The sequence below is a fragment of the Coregonus clupeaformis genome, chromosome 11, assembly GCF_020615455.1.
Source record: "Coregonus clupeaformis isolate EN_2021a chromosome 11, ASM2061545v1, whole genome shotgun sequence".
NCBI classification, from domain to species: Eukaryota; Metazoa; Chordata; class Actinopteri; order Salmoniformes; family Salmonidae; genus Coregonus; species Coregonus clupeaformis.
The window spans coordinates 12,904,071-12,925,664 of NC_059202.1; the positions used below are offsets into that span (position 1 = coordinate 12,904,071).

Here is a 21,594-nt window from a genome sequence, read left to right on the forward strand (position 1 = left end):
CCTGACATCCTTGGAGAGCTCTTTGGTCTTGGCCATGGTGGAGAGTTTGTAATCTGATTGATTGATTGCTTCTGTGGACAGGTGTCTTTTATACAGGTAACAAGCTGAGATTAGAAGCACTCCCTTTTAAGCTCGTTACCTGTATAAAAGACACCTGGGAGCCAGAAATCTTTCTGATTGAGAGGGGGTCAAATACTTATTTCCATCATTAAAATGCAAATGAATTTATAAAAATGTTTACATGCGTTTTTCTGGATTTTTTTGCTGTTATTCTGTCTCTCCCTGTTCAAATAAACCTACCATTAAAATTATAGACTGATAATTTCTTTGTCAGTGGGCAAACGTACAAAATCAGCAGGGGATCAAATACTTGTTTCCCTCACTATATACTTAATTTAAAGTTATTTATGTGACTTTAGTTGTCATACAAATGTTGGGCTATATGTTTTGATATTTAATACTTTCTAAGGCTGCATGATTCGACTCTAATGATGATTTGAAAAAAGTCACATGAAAGGCATGAGCTCTGCTTAGTTTTTTTGCGCAGGCTGTACACACTTCATCAGCCTTTCATTCACAATTTGATAAGCACTTGATAATGCCTCAAATTTCCGGGCTGCATCCCCTTTGTGTGGCCGTAATGCCCCCTAAAACAATCCATGCCTTTCGCGGCCAGTGGCCGTTGTGCCCATGGGCTGAATATAATAATTTGAATTCCCTTCTCCAAGTTGCATGCAGAAGCACCTCTCAGTCACATGGCTCTCCTTCAAGTGATCGGGCCTATCTCACAGGCTACAAATGAAGACAGACACATCAGAGATGCAACTGAGCACGTCCTTATCCATTCCGAGGCGCATATTGAAGATATTGGAAGAACTGTCCACATTTTTTTTTTGTCAGCCAACAAGATGAGAAGCCTAATGAACAGCAAAAGCACTAGCCTATGTAAATCTACTATCCCAAATAGTACAAAAGTTGACCTATTCTATTCTGTGTGAGAAATAAATATTCCAAACATAGTCTGTGACAGTTGTGGGCTGCGATAGATTCCATATTAATACAACCACTAACATCAAAAATACTTTGTTACGCAATGTGGCTGACGCAACAGATCAGAACCTTTAGCTTAAAATGTTGATAAACTATTAGGCTATTTCATTTGTTCACATTATCAGCGCAGCAATGCGCACATGGCAGTAGGCTATAAGTGGAAATGTTCCATTCTTAAAAGTGACCACAAATGCAATTATGCATGTGATGCTTTTATTATAAAAGTGCATTTCTATAGTGAAAATTATCTTCCCCAAACTTTAAACTCACTTGCTGCATACAGTGCCTTCGGAAAGTATTCAGACCCCTTCCCTTTTTCCACATTTTGTTACGTTACAGCCTTATTCTAAAATTGATGAAATATTTATTTCTACACACAATAAATCATAATGACAAAGCGAAAACAGGTTTTTCAAATTTTTCAGCTCAGGTGCATTCTCTTTCCATTGATCATCCTTGAGATGTTTCTACAACTTGATTGGAGTCCACCTTTGGTAAATTCAATTGATTGGACATGATTTGGAAAGGCACACACATGTCTATATAAGGTCCCACAGATGACAGTGCATGTCAGAGCAAAAACCAAGCCATGAGGTCAAAGGAATTGTCCGTAGAGCTCCGAGACAAGATTGTGTCGAGGCACAGATCTAGGGAAGGATAACAACACATTTCTGCAGCATTGAAGGTCCCCAAGAACACAGTGGCCTCCATCATTCTTAAATGGAAGAAGTTTGGAACCACCAAGACTCTTCCTAGAGCTGCCAAACTGAGCCAGGGAGGTGACCAATAACCTGATGGTACTCTGACAGAGCTCTAGAGATCCTCTGTGGAGATGGGAGAACCTTCCAGAAGGACAACCATCTCTGCAGCACTCCACCAATCAGGCATTTATGGTAGAGTGGCCAGACGGAAGCCACTCCTCAGTAAAAGGCACATGACAGTCCGCTTGGAGTTTGCCAAAAGGCACCTAAAGACTCTCAGACCATGAGAAGGAAAATTCTCTGGTCTGATGAAACCAAGATTGAACTCTTTGGCCTGAATGCCAAGCATCATGTCTGGAGGAAACCTGGCACTATCCCTTTGGTGAAGCATGGTGGTGGCAGCATCACGCTGTTGGGATATTTTTCAGCAGCAGGGACTGGGAGACTAGTCAGGATCGAGGCAAAGACGAATGGAACAAAGTACAGAGGGATCCTTGATGAAAACCTGCTCCAGAGCGCTCAGGACCTCAGACTGGGGTGAAGGTTCACCTTCTAACAGGACAATGACCCTAAGCACACAGCCAAGACAACGCAGGAGTGGCTTCGGGACAAGTCTCTGAATGTCCTTGAGTGGTCCAGCCAGAGCCCGTACTTGAACCCAATCGAACATCTCTGGAGAGACCTGAAAATAGCTGTGCAGCAATGCTCCCCATCCAACATGAAAGAGGTTGAGAGGATCAGCAGAGGGTCTGAATACTTATGTCAATGTCACATTTCAATTTTGGGGGGGGATAAATTAACAAACATTTTTAAAAACCTGTTTTTGCATTATGGGGTGTTTTGTGTAGATTGATGAGTGGAAAAAAACAATTTAATCAATTTTAGAATAAGGCTGTAACATAACAAAATGTGGAAAAAGTCATGGAGTCTAAATACTTTCCGAAGGCACTGTATGTTAACGTGGGCTATTTTGAGTACTTTTCTGGGATGCTTGCTTGTTTTCATTGCTTTACTGGGAAGCTTGGTAGAAGTAGATATTCTCATGTTATTTATGTTAGTGCAGGGTGAGCTGCACACAGTGGACTTCCTACTAGGGCACACCTCCTCAGTGCTAACAGCATACATCTGGTTCATAGGCACATGATTGCTGCATACAATACATCTTAGTCATTTAGCAGACACTCTTATCCAGAGCGTCTTACAGGAGCAATTAGGGTTAAGTGCCTTGCTTAAGGGCACATCGACAGATTTTTCACCTAGTCGGTTCAGGGATTAGAACCAGCGACGTTTCGGTTACTGGCACAACGCTCTTACCCACTACGCTACCTGCTGTAGGATTAGCTGAGGCATTCAGGGCAGTTAGAGGGAAATAAATTAGGTTACTTACATTGTGTCTACCAATGCCCCTGGTGTAATGTACATTTGCTAAAACATTATGATGACTCAGCAAGGGATTAACTGAGCTGGGCTTGGGTCATTGATAAGTCATTGTCTCAAAGCAGCCTTATAATGCTGTGAAAGGATCCAGGAACCCAAATTATTTGGGTGGATCCCATCCTCCTTATAAAATGTGTTTTGTTTCCAAAAGGTATCGAAATTGTCAACAAAAGAGGTTCTTCAAATAGCCACCCTTTGCCTTGATGACAGCTTTGCACACTCTTGGTATTCTCTCAACCAGCTTCATGAGGTAGTCACCTGGAATGAATTTCAATTAACAGGTGTGCCTTCTTAAAAGTTAATTTGTGGAATTTTTTTCCTTCTTAATGTGTTTGAGCCAATCAGTTGTTGTGACAAGGAAGGGGGGGGGGGGGGTATACAGAAGATAGCCCTATTTGGTAAAAGACCAAGTCCATATTATGGCAAGAACAGCTCAAATAAGCAAAGAGAAACAACAGTCCATCAATACTTTAAGACATGAAGGTCAGTCAATACGGAAAATTCGCAAAAAATCGCAAAAACCATCAAGCGCAATGATGAAACTGGCTCTCATGAGGACCGCCACAGGAATGGAAGACCCAGAGTTACCTCTGCTGCAGAGGATAAGTTCATTAGAGTTAGCAGCGTCAGAAATTGTAGCCCAAATAAATGCTTCATAGAGTTCAAGTCACAGACACATCTCAACATCAACTGTTCAGAGGAGACTGTGTGAATCAGGCCTTCATGGTTGAATTGCTGCAAAGAAACCATTACTAAAGGACACCAATAAGAAGAAGAGACCTGCTTGGGCCAAGAAACATGAGCAATGGATATTAGACCGTGGAAATTTGTTTGTTGGTCTGGAGTCCAAATTGAAGATTTTAGGTTCCAACTATGTGTCTTTGTGAGATGCGGTGTGGGTGAATGGATTATCTCCACATGTGTAGTTCCCACCGTAAAGCATGGAGGAGGAGGTGTTATGGTGTGGGGGTGCTTTGCTTGTGACACTGTCTGTGATTTATTTAGAATTCAAGGCACACTTAACTAGCATGGCTACCACAGCATTCTGCAGCGATATGCCATCCCATCTGGTTTGGGCTTATTGGGACATCATTTGTTTTTCAACAGGACAATGATCCAACACACATCCAGGCTGTGTAAGGGCTATTTTACCAAGAAGGAGAATGATGGTGCTGCATCAGATGACCTGGCCTCCACAATCCCCCAACCTCAACCCAATTGAGATGGTTTGGGATGAGTCGTACGGCAGAGTGAAAGAAAAGCAGCCAACAAGTGCTCAGCATATGTGGGAACTCCTTCAAGACTGTTGGAAAAGCATTCCAGGTGAAGTTGGTTGAGAGAATGCCAAGAGTGTGCAAAGCTGTCATCAAGGCAAAGGGTGGCAATTTGAAAAATCTCAAATATATTTTGATTTGTTTAACACTTTTTTGGTTACTACATGATTCCATATGTGTTATTTCATAGTTTTGATGTCTTCACTATTATTCTACAATGTAGAAAATAGTTAAAATAAAGAAAAACCCTTGAATGAGTAGGTGTGTTCAAACTTTTGACTGGTATAGAGAGTGTGCGACTCTCTTTATTTTTATAGCTTACAGTCAGCACCTCCACACAAAATAATTTTCTCTGTGTCTGCTCCAGCTCATGCTTTTTATTAGGCTACTAATGACCATCAGCAGCATCAGAGCTTGGAGAAGCCTAATTACTGTGACTAAACGGTCATGTGGAATTTTACTGCCGTCATGACTCGTGACCGCCGGTGTGGCAGTAATACGGTCACCGTAACAGCCCTACCGGTGACTGATGTGGTAAACTCCTCAATGTTATCAGATGAATCCTGGAACATATTCCAGTCTGTGCTAGTGAAACAGTCCTGTAGCTTAGCATCCACTTCATCTGACCACTTCCGTATTGAGCGTGTCACTGGTACGTCCTGTTTGAGTTTTTGCTTGAAAGCAGGAAGCAGGAAGATAGGGTAATGTTCTGGTTTGCCAAAGGGAGGGCGAGGGAGGGCCTTGTATGTATTTCTGTGTGTGGAGTAAATGTGATCTAGAACTTTTCCATTTCCCAGCATTAAAATTACCGTCCACGAGAAACACAGCCTCTTAATGTGCATTTTATTGTGTACTTATGGCCCTATACAGCTCGTTGAGTGCCAGCATTGGTTTGAGGTGGTAAATACTATAGAAAGCTACGAAAAATAAATAGTATGATCTGCAGTCATGAGGTATTTAACTCAGGTGAGCAAAAACTTGAGACTTCCTTAACATTAGAGATCGCGCACCAGCTGTTGTTAACAGAGGTAGAGTATCTTATGATAAGCTGTAGACCACACTATTTACCAAGAGAGTTTTCATCTATATTTTTCATAGCTGTCTATTTACCACCACAAACCAATGCTGGCATTAAGATTGCACTGAATGAGTTGTACAAGGCCATTAATCAACAGGAAAACGCTCATCCAGATGCAGCGCTCCTAGTGGCCGGGGACTTTAATGCAGGGAAACTTAAATCCGTTCTACCTCATTTCTACCAGCATGTTAAATGTGCAACCAGAGGGAAAAAAACTCTAGACCACCTGTACTCCACACACAGAGACGCATACAAAGCTCTCCCTCGCCCTCCATTTGGCAAATCTGACCATAACTCTATCCTCCTGATTCCTGCTTATAAGCAAAAACTGAAGCAGGAAGCACCAGTGATTCGGTTAATAAAAAAGTGGTCAGATGACGAGATGCTAAGCTACAGGACTGTTTTGCTAGCACAGACTGGAACATGTTCCGGGATTCTTCAGACAGCATTGAGGAGTACACCACATCAGTCACTGGCTTCATCAATAAGTGCATCGATGATGTCGTCCCCACAGTGACCATACGTACATACCCCAACCAGAAGCCATGGATTACAGGAAACATCCGCACTGAGCTAAAGGGTAGAGCTGCCGCTTTCAAGGAACGGGACTCTAACCCGGACGCTTATAAGAAATCCCGCTATGACCTCCGACGAACCATCAAACAGGCAAAGAGTCAATACAGGTCTAAGATTGAATCATACTACACTGGCTCTGACGCTCGTCGGATGTGGCAGGGCTTGAAAACTATTACAGACTACAAAGGGAAGCACAGCCGCGAGCTGCCCAGTGACACAAGCCTACCAGACGAGCTAAACCACTTCTATGCTCGCTTCGAGGCAAGCAACACTGAAGCATGCATGAGAGCACCAGCTGTTCCGGATGACTATGTGATCACGCTCTCCGTAGCCGACGTGAGTAAGACTTTTAAGCAGGTCAACATTCACAAGGCCGCAGGGCCAGACGGATTACCAGGACGTGTACTCCGAGCATGTGCTGACCAACTGGCAAGTGTCTTCACTGACATTTTCAACATGTCCCTGACTGAGTCTGTAATACCAACATGTTTCAAGCAGACCACCATAGTCCCCGTGCCCAAGAACTCTAAGATAACCTGCCTAAATGACTACCGACCCGTAGCACTGACGTCTGTAGCCATGAAGTGCTTTGAAAGACTGGTCATGGCTCACATCAACAGCATAATCCCAGAAACCCTAGACCCACTCCAATTTGCATACCGCCCCAACAGATCCACAGATGATGCAATCTCTATCGCACTCCACACTGCCCTTTCCCACCTGGACAAGAGGAACACCTACGTGAGAATGCTATTCATTGACTACAGCTCAGCATTCAACACCATAGTGCCCTCTAAGCTCATCACTAAGCTAAGGATCCTGGGACTAAACACCTCCCCTCTGCAACTGGATCCTGGACTTCCTGACGGGCCGCCCCCAGGTGGTAAGGGTAGGTAACAACACATCTGCCACACTGATCCTCAACACGGGGGCCCCTCAGGGGTGCGTGCTCAGTCCCCCTCCTGTACTCTCTGTTCACCCATGACTGCATGGCCAGGCACGACTCCAACACCATCATTAAGTTTGCCGACGACACAACAGTGGTAGGCCTGATCACCGACAACGATGAGACAGCCTATAGGGAGGAGGTCAGAGATCTGGCCGTGTGGTGCCAGGACAACAACCTCTCCCTCAACGTGACCAAGACAAAGGAGATGATTGTGGACTACAGGAAAAAAAAGAGGACTGAGCACGCCCCCATTCTCATCGACGGGGCTGTAGTGGAACAGGTTGAGAGCTTCAAGTTCCTTGGTGTCCACATCACCAACAAACTATCATGGTCCAAACACACCAAGACAGTCGTGAAGAGGGCACGACAAAGCCTATTCCCCCTCAGGAGACTAAAAAGAAAAGATTTGGCATGGGTCCTCAGATCCTCAAAAAATTCTACAGCTGCACCATCGAGAGCATCCTGACTGGTTGCATCACCGCCTGGTATGGCAACTGCTTGGCCTCTGACCGCAAGGCACTACAGAGGGTAGTGCGTACGGCCCAGTACATCACTGGGGCAAAGCTCCCTGCCATCCAGGACCTCTATACCAGGCGGTGTCAGAGGAAGGCCCTCAAAATTGTCAAAGACTCCAGCCACCCTAGTCATAGACTGTTCTCTCTGCTACCGCACGGCAAGCGGTACCGGAGTGCCAAGTCTAGGTCCAAAAGACTTCTCAACAGCTTCTACCCCCAAGCCAAAAAGACTCCTGAACAGCTAATCATGGCTACCCGGACTATTTGCACTGCCCCCCCACCCCATCCTTTTTACGCTGCTGCTACTCTGTTAAGTATTTATGCATAGTCACTTTAACTCTACCCACATGTACATATTACCTCAACTACCTCAACTAGCCGGTGCCCCCGCACATTGACTCTGCAACGGTACCCCCCTGTATATATAGCCTCCCTACTGTCACTTTTATTTTACTGTATATATAGCCTCCCTACTGTCACTTTATTTTACTTCTGCTCTTTTTTTCTCAACACTTTTTTTGTTGTTGTTTTATTCTTACTTTTTTTGTTTAAAATAAATGCACTGTTGGTTAAGGGCTGTAAGTAAGCATTTCACTGTAATGTCTGCACCTGTTGTATTCGGCGCATGTGACCAATACAATTTGATTTGATTTGATTTGATTTGAGACAGACCCCTCCTCCCTTCGTCTTACCCGAGTCTGCCGTCCGGTTCTGACAATGCATAGAAAAATCCGCCACGACTCTGAGAGTCATAGGATATTACAGTTTTTCAGGTCCCATTGATAGGATAGTCTCGAACTGAGGTCATCCAGCTTGTTCTCCAGTGACTGCACGTTCGCCAATAGAACAGATGGCAATGACGGTCTATTTGCTCGCCGCCGTAATCTCGTCAGGATGCCGCCTCGCCTGCATCTCTTTCACCGCCACTTCCTCTTTCGAGTCCAGGGGATTAGGGCCTGGTCTGAAGTAAGCAGAACGATAATAAAACATGGAACAAAAAGTGAAATTAAGATGTGATTGCTGATGTGAAAGTTATATAAAGTGTGAGAGAGAAAAATTACGTATTTACCTGATTTGTTTAATATTAATAGTTAACAATTAATATGCTTAAAGACATTTCTTTAGTGCCAATGCTGTGCTTCTGAGAAAGGATGGTTAATCTCTTCCACGTTCACTCCCCACAGCTGGTCAGGGCGTGTAGTCAAGGACATGTGATAGAGATAGACTTGAGGAACAGATAGACCTGTATTGTTTCAATTTCTCTTTGCTTCTCAGTAACTTAGTCACACAGTCAAGACAAAGACCCTCTGAGAAGTGACCACAGTGTCTCAGCCCATCCTGTTTCTTCTCATCTTTCAAGGGCACAGCTGTGGGGAGATAGAAGAGAACGGAGGCTAGATTGGTAGAGAAAGGAGTAACAGAACTGTCGTTATCACTTGTTTGAGCGCTATAACCTCACACACCCAATACACCTGACCACAAGAAGAAAACAAGATGGCTTATCTGCCAGGGAGGGGTGGAACCAACCATGACTAAGCAGTTTTGGGTTTCTATATAAACCCCTTGCGTCTCTGTATCGTTGGGCTCTCAACGAATCACCTACGGGGGTTCCTTGGCCAGCTCCATTATTGCAATAATTAATCGATATCAAATCAAGATGGATTGTTTGAAGAAATGACAGAGTCTCTCACACTTGATTAGAATTTCCACGATAAAAGACAGAGTTTGATCTTAAGAGTTTTGTATTGGTATTTCATTGCCGTCTAAAAAGAACAGGTGTACTTGTTGACACAGGTTCCTAGAAACCTAGAAACCAGACACACCCTGTCTTGAGAAAAGGAGAGTGAGCAGAGAAATGAAACTCAAAGACAGACTTTACTGGAAACAAAACTGAAGGGAAAGAAGAAGAGTTGTGTGGAAAATAGCCACTGTGCTCAGCGTGTGCATGAGCCCGCACACACACACCGCAGGAGGCTGCTGAGGGGAGAATGGCCAATAATAATGGATGGAATGGAGCAAATGGAATGGCATCAATGGAAACCATGTGTTGGATGTATTTGATACCATTCCACCTATTCCAGGCCAGCCATTACCACAAGCCCATCCTCCCCAATTAAGGTGCCACCAACCTCCTGTGACACACACACAAACAATGCAGGCTGAGTGTAAGTTAGGTGCTTTCCTGTGGCCCTCGGCATTGACAGTTGAGGGGGAGGGGAGGTTTTTTTCAGGGCATAAATGGATGATGCGACGTTTGATCTGTCCTTTTTATTCTGCGGAGCCCTCCGCTAAAGGATTCAGGGGCGAGTTTCCTTTCCATAGAGATCTAATAGTTTGTATAGTGATGTATTATTTTATTGTTTAATGTGCTTTGTATGTCGTTCAGTTTGCATTCATTTCAATATCATCAAACCAAAATATTGTATTTGTGTTGCTGTACATTTACAGTTGCAGGGAAAGGCTACTGTTTTGTCTTTAGAGTAAAATTGCTATAGAACAAGATAACTTTGACAAGAATATAATACATGGTAAGAGTATTTGTTAAACATCAAACCTGCACCAGGAAGTATCAGTGTCAACTACAGTTGAAGTCGGAAGTTTACATACACCTTAGCCAAATACATTTAAACTCAGTTTTTCACAATTCCTGACATTTAATCCTAGTAAAAGTTCCCTGTCTTAGGTCAGTTATTTTAAGAATGTGAAATGTCAGAATAATATTCGAGAGAATGATTTATTTCAGCTTTAATTTCTTTCATCACATTCCCAGTGTGTCAGAAATTTACATACACTCAATTAGTATTTGGTAGCATTGCCTTTAAATTGTTTAGCTTGGGTCAAACGTTTCGGGTAGCCTTCCACAAACTTCCCACAATAAGTTGTGTGAATTTTGGCCCATTCCTCCTGACAGAGCTGGTGTAACTGAGTCAGGTTTGTAGGTCTCCTTGCTCATAAACACTTTTTCAGTTCTGCCCACAAATGTTCTATAGGCTTGAGGTCAGGGCTTTGTGATGGCCACTCCAATACCTTGACTTTGTTGTCCTTAAGCCATTTTGCCACAACTTTAGAAGTATGCTTGGGGTCATTGTCCATTTGGAAGACCCATTTGCGACCAAGCTTTAACTTCCTGACTGATGTCTTGAGATGTTGCTTCAATATATCCACATAATTTTCTTTCCTCATGATGCCATCTATTTTGTGAAGTGCACCAGTCCCTCCTGCAGCAAAGCACCCCCACAGCATGATGCTGCCACCCCTGTGCTTCACGTTTGGGATGGTGTTCTTCGGCTTGTAAGCATTTACATTACATTTACGTCATTTAGCAGACGCTCTTATCCAGAGCGACTTACAAATTGGTGCAAATTGGTGATTCTTTTTTGGGGTGGGGTAAGGGGGGTAGAAGGATTACTTTATCCTATCCCAGGTATTCCTTAAAGAGGTGGGGTTTCAAGTGTCTCCGGAAGGTGGTGAGTGACTCCGCTGTCCTGCCGTCTTGAGGGAGCTTGTTCCACCATTGGGGTGCCAGAGCAGCGAACAGTTTTGACTGGGACAGTTCTATACCGCAGAGGTAGGGGGGCCAGCAGGCCAGAGGTGGATGAACGCAATGCCCTCGTTTGGGTGTAGGGACTGATCAGAGCCTGAAGGTACGGAGGTGCCGTTCCCCTCACAGCTCCGTAGGCAAGCACCATGGTCTTGTAGCAGATGCGAGCTTCAACTGGAAGCCAGTGGAGTGTGCGGAGGAGCGGGGTGACATGAGAGAACTTGGGAAGGTTGAACACCAGACGGGCTGCGGCATTCTGGATGAGTTGTAGGGGTTTAATGGCACAGGCAGGGAGCCCAGCCAACAGCGAGTTGCAGTAATCCAGACGGGAGATGACAAGTGCCTGGATTAGGACCTGTGCCGCTTCCTGTGTAAGGCAGGGTCATACTCTCCGAATGTTGTAGAGCATGAACCTACAGGATCGGGTCACCGCCTTGATGTTAGCGGAGAACGACAGGGTGTTGTCCAGGGTCACGCCAAGGCTCTTTGCACTCTGGGAGGAGGACACAACGGAGTTGTCAACCGTGATGGTGAGATCATGGAACGGGCAGTCCTTCCCCGGGAGGAAGAGCAGCTCCGTCTTTCCGAGGTTCAGCTTGATGTGGTGATCCGTCATCCACACTGATATGTCTGCCAGACATGCAGAGATGCGATTCGCCACCTGGTTATCAGAAATGGAAAGGAGAAGATTAGTTGTGTATCGTCTGCGTAGCAATGATAGGAGAGGCCATGTGAGGATATGACAGAGCCAAGTGACTTGGTGTATAGCGAGAATAGGAGAGGGCCTAGAACTGAGCCCTGGGGGACACCAGTGGTGAGAGCACGTGGTGCGGAGACAGATTCTCGCCACGCCACTTGGTAGGAGCGACCTGTCAGGTAGGACGCAATCCAAGAGTGAGCCGCGCCGGAGATGCCCAACTCTGAGAGGGTGGAGAGGAGGATCTGATGGTTCACAGTATCAAAGGCAGCAGACAGGTCTAGAAGGACAAGAGCAGAGGAGAGAGAGTTAGCTTTAGCAGTGCAGAGAGCCTCCGTGCAGAGAAGAGCAGTCTCAGTTGAATTACCAGTCTTGAAACCTGACTGGTTTGGATCAAGAAGGTCATTCTGAGAGAGATAGCAAGAGAGTTGGCTAAAGACGGCACGCTCAAGAGTTTTGGAGAGAAAATAAAAAAGGGATACTGGTCACCCCCTTTTTCCTCCAAACATAACGATGGTCATTATGGACAAACAGTTCTATTTTTGCTTCATCAGACCAGAGGGCATTTCTCCAAAAAGTACAATCTTTGTCCCCATGTGCAGTTGCAAACCATAGTCTGGCTTTTTTATGGCGGTTTTGGAGCAGTGGCTTGCTGAGCGGCCTTTTAGGTTATGTCGATATAGGACTCGTTTTACTGTGGATATACAGTAGATACATTTGTACCTGTTTCCTCCAGCATCTTCACAAGGTCCTTAACTGTTGTTCTGGGATTGATTTGCACTTTTCGCACCAAAGTACGTTCATCTCTAGGAGACAGAACGCATCTCCTTCCTGAGCGGAATGACGGCTGCGTGGTCCCATGTTGTTTATACTTGCGTACTATTGTTTGTACAGATAAACGTGGTACCTTCAGGCGTTTGGAAATCCAAAGGATTAACCAGACTTGTGGAGGTCTACCATTTTTGGCTGATTAATTTTGATTTTCCCATGATGTCAATCAAAGAGGCACTGAGTTTGAAGATAGGCCTTGAAATACATCCACCGGTACACCTCCAATTTACTCAAATTATGTCAAATAGACTATCAGAAGCTTCTAAAACCATGACATCATTTTCTGGAATTTTCCAAGCTGTTTAAAGGCACCGTCAACTTAGTGTATGTAAACTTCTGACCCACTGGAATTGTGATACTGTGAATTATAAGTGAAATAATCTGTCTGTAAACAATTGTTGGAAAAATTGTCCTTACCGACTGGCCAAAACTATAGTTTGATAACAAGACATTTGTGGAGTGGTTGAAAAACGAGTTTTAATGACTCCAACCTAAGTGTATGTAAATTTCCGACTTCAACTGTATACTGCTGTTTTTGTGCACGGTGCGTACAGATTTATCTTGGGTTATTTGAGGATAGTGGTCAGAGAATATTGGTGTGGAGAAAGGGGTCTTACATGCTCACATCAAGCACACAATCTCTTTTAGGCGTTGCCTTAATAAGACAAAAGAAGGGAAAGTGTTTTTCATATAAATAATCTGTTTCTTTTTTTGATAGAAGGTATAGTACAAACTGTTCTCTACCAGGATGGGGCTAGGAAGAGCGATTGCAAACGGATTAACTTAACTGCTGTGTAAGGACAGAGCATTCAGTTAGCAACCACAGAGTAATACTGTGTAATAGATGAGAGTAGAGGCACAGCTTTCAAGATGTGTGCTGATGTACTTTGGAATTAGTTTGGAAAAGTGATATGCTATGCCTAGTTGACTTTCATATGCTTCAGATGGGGCTTCATTTGAAATCGCATTAAGCCAGAGACTGTCACCCTGAGCAGTTGAATCATACGTAATGTCAATGACCTCAGTCTTCCCATTTACCATGTTTTGCTCTCCAATTAAATGTGTAGCCTAATTGATGGCTAATGTAAGGCTCATCCTTTGCGGTCCATTATATATTAGTTACCAAAACTTTTCGGATTGTATAACTCAAACGCAAGGCTTTTCATTTAGCATGTTTAGAAAAACAAATCTGAGGTCTTGACTGATTTCTTTTGATTTTCCCATCATGTCAAGAAAATAGGCACTGAGTTTGAAGGTAGGCCTTGAAATACATCCACAGGTACACCTCCAATTGACTCAAATTATGTCAATTAGCCTATCAGAAGCTTCTAAAGACATTACATCATTTTCTGGAATTTTCCAAGCTGTTAATAGGCACAGTCAACTTAGTGTATGTAAACTTCTGACCCACTGGAATTGTGATACAGTGAATTATAAGTGAAATAATCTGTCTGTAAACAATTGTTGGAAAAATGACTTGTGTCATGCACAAAGTAGATGTCCTAACCGACTTGCCAAAACTATAGTTTGTTAACAAGATATTTGTGGAGTGATTGAAAAACTAGTTTTAATGACTCCAACCTAAGTGTATGTAAACTTCCGACTACAACTGTATGTGTGTCCTTCCTTGTGTTGCAGGACTGGTGACCCTCTGTCAGGTCACCATGGAGTTCCCACTCTGTCTGCTTGCTGTGTATTTTCTTGTATCTCACATCCGCAACATGAAAAAATGTATGCACTCACTAACTGTAAGTCGCTCTGGATAAGAGCGTTAGCTAAATGACTAAACATTTTACAAATTTAAAAATGAATGCGCCTGTGATGAATAAACCTTTATGGACAATAAAGATTTATAGAATTAAAATGAGCCTGTAAACATACTAAATTGTAGGGCCAGAGTTGCCTTGTGGACTAGCTGTGACTAAAACAAAGTCTTGTCCCACAGTGACGAGGAGAAAGAGAGGAGGCTCCCAAGGACAGATCACTGGGTCCCTGACCATGTCCTGGGGGGTGTGTTGGGAGTCTGTCCACTAGCAGGTACTGACCCTCAGCATGACCCTTCAGGACCTGGGCCCGGTTTCCCAAAAGCATCTTAAGGCTAAGGTTCTTCTTAGAAACTTAGCCTTAAGATGCTTTTGGGAAACCGGGCCCTGGTCAGTCGGGCCTGGTGAGCAGAGCCAGGAGCTGCAGATCAGCCAATCCGTAGCGACCTTGACACCAGAAGACACCTAAGATGACTAGATGAAGCTCATCCAAAGCACAAAGCTCATATTATTTACCTAAATACTTCAACAATTAATACTTACTTGAATACTTAAACAAGCAATGTAACTATATAGAATGCAGCCAGATGAAGAACCATTATTTTCTTTATTTTGGTAGGCTTCTGGTTGTCTGTGTTTCGGCAGCTCATTAAAACACAATCCCAAATACACTACAAGGCTGAAGGCCTGATTTCCTTAAATGTTTTTTTAAATGAAAATAAAAATGGAAAGAACCTTTGCAACATGAACAAACTTGCCTGTGCCATTTGTTCTGTAGTTTTGCAATTCTTAGTATTTATAAGCTCTTTGATATTGATTCCACATTGCAGAGAACAGCTACAATATAATACTTACAGCTAGTAGTGTAGTGTAAGTCAATCATATCCAAGCCACTTGACACATCCTTAAAGTGATACATACTGACAATTTCATATCAGTCTCACTGCATTATTTTATTTTCATTTTTTTGTAATTAGCTTAATGTAGGCCTAGATTAGCGTGTAGTTTAAAGCCTTCTCTGTTTAATACTTCCTTGAATGGGACTGCCCTCTCTCCAGGCACATACGCACACATACATACTGTACGTGCACGCACGTCATAGTTTGGTTCTCTTTCAAATACACGTTTCCGCCTTATAAAGAGGGAGGGGCTCACCTCATTCGCCACTCGACCTGTCTGTCTCTGACAGACGTTGTGTGATTGGTTCTTCCTAGTAGTGATCTGCTGGAGCAAATCCCACAAGTGATATATCTCACTTATTATCAGATAACCGGGGTTACGAAAGTTTTTTTTATTTTTTTTATTTTTTATTTAACCTTTATTTAACCAGGTAAGCCAGTTGAGAACAGGTTCTCATTTACAACTGCGACCTGGCCAAGATAAAGCAAAGTAGTGCAATAAAAACAACACAGAGTTACATATGGGGTAAAAAAAAATAAAAAAAATAAAAAAAAACATAAAGTCAGAAATAGAACAGAAAATATATATACAGTGTGTGCAAATGTAGCAAGTTATGGAGGTAAGGCAATAAATAGGCTATAGTGCAGAATAATTACAATAGTATTAACACTGGAATGCTAGATGTGCAAGAGATTATGTGCAAATAGAGATACTGGGGTGCAAAAGAGCAAAATAAATAACAATATAGGGATGAGGTAGTTGGGTGGGCTAATTTCAGATGGGCTGTGTACAGGTGCAGTGATCGGTAAGGTGCTCTGACAACTGATGCTTAAAGTTATTGAGGGAGATAAGAGTCTCCAGCTTCAGAGATTTTTGCAATTCGTTCCAGTCATTGGCAGCAGAGAACTGGAAGGAATGGCGGCCAAAGGAGGTGTTGGCTTTGGGAATGACCAGAGAGATATACCTGCTGGAGCGCAGACTACGGGTGGGTGCTGCTATGGTGACCAATGAGCTAAGATAAGGCGGGATTTGCCTAGCAGTGATTTATAGATGGCCTGGAGCCAGTGGGTTTGACGACGAACATGTAGTGAGGACCAGCCAACAAGAGCGTACAGGTCACAGTGGTGGGTAGTGTATGGGGCTTTGGAGACAAAACGGATGGCACTGTGATAGACTACATCCAATTTGCTGAGTAGAGTGTTGGAGGCTATTTTGTAAATGACATCGCCGAAGTCAAGGATCGGTAGGATAGTCAGTTTTACGAGGGCATGTTTGGCAGCATGAGTGAAGGAGGCTTTGTTGCGAAATAGGAAGCCGATTCTAGATTTAACTTTGGATTGGAGATTCTTTATGTGAGTCTGGAAGTTGAGTTTACAGTCTAACCAGACACCTAGATATTTGTAGTTGTCCACATACTCTAGGTCAGACCCGTCGAGAGTGGTGATTCTAGTCGGGTGGGTGGGTGCTAGCAGCGTTCGATTGAAAAGCATGCATTTAGTTTTACTAGTGTTTAAGAGCAGTTGAAGGCTACTGAAGGATTGTTGTATGGCATTGAAGCTCGTTTGGAGGTTTGTTAACACAGTGTCCAATGAAGGGCCAGATGTATACAAAATGGTGTCGTCTGCGTAGAGGTGGATCTGAGAGTCACCAGCAGCAAGAGCGACATCATTGATGTACACGGAGAAAAGTGTCGGCCCAAGAATTGAACCCTGTGGCACCCCCATAGAGACTGCCATAGGTCCAGACAACAGGCCCTCCGATTTGACACACTGAACTCTATCTGAGAAGTAGTTGGTGAACCAGGCGAGGCAGTCATTTGAGAAACCAAGGCTATTTAGTCTGCCAATAAGAATGCGGTGGTTGACAGAGTCGAAAGCCTTGGCCAGGTCGATGAAGACGGCTGCACAGTACTGTCTATTATCAATCGCGGTTATAATATCGTTTAGGACCTTGAGCGTGGCTGAAGTGCACCCGTGACCAGCTCGGAAACCGGATTGCATAGCGGAGAAGGTACGGTGGTATTCGAAATGGTCGATGATCTGTTTGTTAACTTGGCTTTGAATACTTTGGAAAGGCAGGGCAGGATGGATATAGGTCTGTAGCAGTTTGGATCTAGAGTGTCACCCCCCTTTGAAGAGGGGGATGACCGCGGCAGCTTTCCAATCTCTGGGGATCTCAGACGTTATGAAAGAGAGGTTGAACAGACTAGTAATAGGGGTTGCGACAATTTCGGCGGCTAGTTTTAGAAAGAAAGGGTCCAGATTGTCTAGCCCAGCTGATTTGTAGGGGTCCAGATTTTGCAGCGCTTTCAAAACATCAGCTGTCTGAATTTGTGTGAAGGAGAAGCGGGGGGCATGGGCAAGTTGCAGCAGAGGGTGCAGAGTTGGTGGCCGGGTTAGTGGTAGCCAGATGGAAAGCATGGCCAGCTGTAGCAAAATGCTTGTTGAAATTCTCGATTATTGTAGATTTATCGGTGGTGATAGTGTTTCCTAGCCTCAGTGCAGTGGGCAGCTGGGAGGAAGTGCTCTTATTCTCCATGGACTTTACAGTGTCCCAAAACTTTTTGGAGTTAGTGCTACAGGATGCAAATTTCTGTTTGAAAAAGTTAGCCTTTGCTTTCCTGACTGCTTGTGTATATTGGTTCCTAACTTCCCTGAAAAGTTGCATATCGCGGGGGCTATTTGATGCTAATGCTGTACACCACAGGATGTTTTTGTGCTGGTCAAGGGCAGTCAAGTCTGAGGAGAACCAGGGGCTATATCGGTTCTTAGTTCTGTATTTTTGAATGGGGCATGTTTATTTAAGATTGAGAGGAAATTACTTTTAAGGAACAACCAGGCATCCTCTACTGACGGAATGAGATCTATATCCATCCAGGATACCTGGGCCAGGTCAATTAGGAAGGCCTCCTCGCTAAAGTGTTTTAGGGAGCGTTTGACAGTGATGAGGGGTGGTCGTTTGACCGCGGACCCGGTACGGACGCAGGCAATAAGGCAGTGATCGCTGAGATCCTGGTTGAAGACAGCTGAGGTGTATTTAGAGGGTATGTTAGTCAGGATGATATCTATGAGGGTACCCATGTTTACGGATTTAGGGTTGTACCTGGTAGGTTCGTTGATAATTTGCGTGAGGTTGAGGGCATCTAGCTTGGATTGTAGGATGGCTGGGGTATTAAGCATATCCCAATTTAGGTCACCAAGCAGTACAAACTCTGAGGATAAGTAACCTTGAGTTTTGTTGAGTTGTGTTTGTTCAGCACCTAGTAACCAAAGAATGCACACCCCTATCTGAGAAAAAGAGAGGCAGCGCAAAAATGAAACTAAAAGATGGATGTTGATGTAAACAAAACAGACAAAGAAAGAAGTAAAGCTTGCTGACACGCACACACAGACAGACACACACGAACACACACTGCAGGCTGTGTGTCTGAGGTGCTGTCAGACAGGGCTAAACAGTTCAGGGTATAGGACGAGGGAGAGTAAGAGGAGGAGGAGGGAAGAGAGGAGGAGGGAGAGGAAGAGAGGAGAGGGGAGGAGTAGGAGGAGGAGAAGAGGGTTCTCAGGGTTTAAAAGGAAGATGCAGCGATTCATCTGTCCTTTCTATCCTGCGGATATGTCTGCTGAAGGATTCAGGGGTGAGTTTTATCTCTATAATGATAAAGAACTTACTGTAAGCATTGACCTGTGTTATTTGACCTGATTAATATATAGTTGAGTTTACATTCATTTCAGTATCATTCTTCCTTGTATTTTTTAAAGTAAAGTTGATATGACAAACAGGAATGTTTTTTGTACTTTTTTAAAAACTTTTTAAGTACATTTCCTGTATTATGAATAAGAGCAGTACAAGTACAAGTCTAATGTGATGTACAGTCATTATCATATGACAACATCCTGTTGTTGTTATTTAGTTTAGTCAGAGAGTAGCAGATCCATTGAGAAAATATGAATAATAATTCAATGAATAGCTTTTGAATTATTGATAAACTATGTAATATATTGACTTCAGAATCAGACTAAGAGTCTGAACATAGGGAAGTGACCATGTTTTGTAATTATTGACTGCGTCACATCTAAGTCTATCATTCCTTGTGTTTCAGGGCTGGTGACCTTAACCCTTTGACAGGTCACCCATGGAGTCCCATTCTGTCTGCTTGCCTTGAATCATGTAAGTATCTCTGTTTGAAGTATCTCTGTAAAACAATATACTACTATTCAGAGATGTCAGGTCCTAGATATTAAATGTATCTGTAAAAAAAGGAGACAAGTACAGACTTCCTTTTTATTGCTGTAAATCAAGCAATTTCTCACAACTACTCAGAAATGTTGTCTCAATAAGTCAATAAGTCTGTGTTGTGACACTTATCAATGATATGTATCAAGACCTCTACTGCTGCTGTTTTCTCTGCCACTCCCTTGCATCACCAGTGATAAAGTACTATTTGATAAAGGTTTATTAGCAAATGTAAAGGTTTTGCTGGGGTGAAGGTTTCTGAATTGTAGTACTGAACACAATCTCTCTTCCCACAGTGAGGAGGAGGAGGAGGAGGAGGAGAAGAAATCCTGGGCTAGACTAAGGGCGGGTCGCGCCTCCCCCTCGACTGCCCCATCATGAGAACACTACACATCGGGTGTGGCCTTCACTAGGGAGTTACGCAACAGTGGTGCTGCCTACCACAGGTACAAGGCCGATGCGTCGTGTTCCCATGCCGGGACAGCAGGGGGCGACGTGTGCAGAGCCAGTGCTGCAGAAATGCAGTGACCTCGAAACACCTAACCGAAGCTCAGACTACAGAAGCACCACAAAAGCCAAAAACTACTTTCCACTTCCCTTTTTCCCTTTGGCTTCTGGTGGTCTGCGTGCTTGGTTAGGTGGGCTCGAGGGAGGGGCCTGCTGATACACACAATCCCATAATAAATTCATCTAAAAAGGCTATACGCAACATTTCCTGTAAAAACCCATGAAACTGTGAAAATAAAAACTGTAAACACATGCAACTTCTGTCTAGTGTCTGTCGTTTCTATGTGTTGTTTATTCAATATTATAAACCTATCGATGTATTGTTAGGTTGACCAAATGAGTCTTCCCCTCATCAGTTCTACTAGTATTAGTTCAATTCAAACGTAACAACAGGCTGACAACAGGGACACAACAATACAATAACATACTGTACATATAACTATGACAACAATCATGACCATACAGTGCATTCTGAAAAATATTCAGACCCATGACTTTATCCACATTTTGATACATTACAGCCTTATTCTAAAATTGATTAAATTGTTTTTTTCCCCTCATCAATCTACACACAATTCCCCATAATGACATAGCAAAAACGGAAATATCACATTTACATAAGTATTCAGACCCTTTACTCAGTAATTTGTTGAAGCACCTTTGGCAGTGATTACAGCCTCAAGTCTTCTTGGGTATGACGGTACAAGCTTGGCACACCTGTATTTGGGGAGTTTCTTTCATTCTTCCCTGCAGATCCTCTCAAGCTTTGTCAGGTTGGATGGGGAGCGTCGCTGTACAGCTATTTTCAGGTCTCTCCAGAGATGTTCGATCGGGTTCAAGTCCGGGCTCTGGCTGGGCCACTCAAGGACATTCATAGACTTGTCCCAAAGCCACTCCTGCGTTATCTTGGCTGTGTGCTTAGGGTCGTTGTCCTGTTGGAAGGTGAACCTTTGCCCCAGTCTGAGGTCCTGAGCACTCTGGAGCAGGTTTTCATCAAGGATCTCTCTGTACTTTGCTCCGTTCATCTTTCTCTCAATCCTGACTAGTCTCCCAGTCCCTGCCGCTGAAAAACATCCCCACAACATGATGCTGCCACCACCATGCTTCACCGTAGGGATGGTGCCAGGATTCCTCCAGACGTGACGCTTGGCATTCAGGCCAAAGAGTTCAATCTTGGTTTGATCAGACCAGAGAATCTTGTTTCTCATGGTCTGAGAGTCTTTAGATGCCTTTTGGCAAACGCCAAGCGGGCTGTCATGTGCCTTTTACTGAGGAGTGGCTTCCGTCTGGCCACTCTACCATAAAGGCCTGATTGGTGTAGTGCTGCAGAGATGGTTGTCCTTCTGGAAGGTTCTCCCATCTCTGGAGCCATGTCAGAATGACCATCGGGTTCTTGGTTACCTCCCTGACCAAGGCCCTTCTCCCCCGATTGCTTAGTTTGTCCAGGCGGTGAAGAATGAACTGTGTTCTTGGGGACCTTCAATGCTACAGAAATTTTTTGGTACCCTTCCCCAGATCTCTGCCTCGACACAGTCCTGTGTC

At 43.8% G+C, this 21,594-nt stretch overlaps 2 long non-coding RNA genes across 2 annotated transcripts; both read left to right on the forward strand.

Annotated features, from left to right (window-relative positions):
• Window positions 1-14,183: 14,183 nt before the first annotated feature.
• LOC121577261 lies at window positions 14,184-15,083 on the forward strand. The gene is made up of 2 exons (XR_006002594.2): window positions 14,184-14,397; window positions 14,595-15,083. It is a non-coding gene; the product is annotated as an uncharacterized LOC121577261 (long non-coding RNA).
• A 3,760-nt stretch (window positions 15,084-18,843) lies between these two features.
• On the forward strand, window positions 18,844-20,313 carry LOC121577262. Its single transcript, XR_006002595.1, has 3 exons — window positions 18,844-18,946; window positions 19,412-19,479; window positions 19,842-20,313. It is a non-coding gene; the product is annotated as an uncharacterized LOC121577262 (long non-coding RNA).
• The last annotated feature ends 1,281 nt before the right edge of the window (window positions 20,314-21,594 follow it).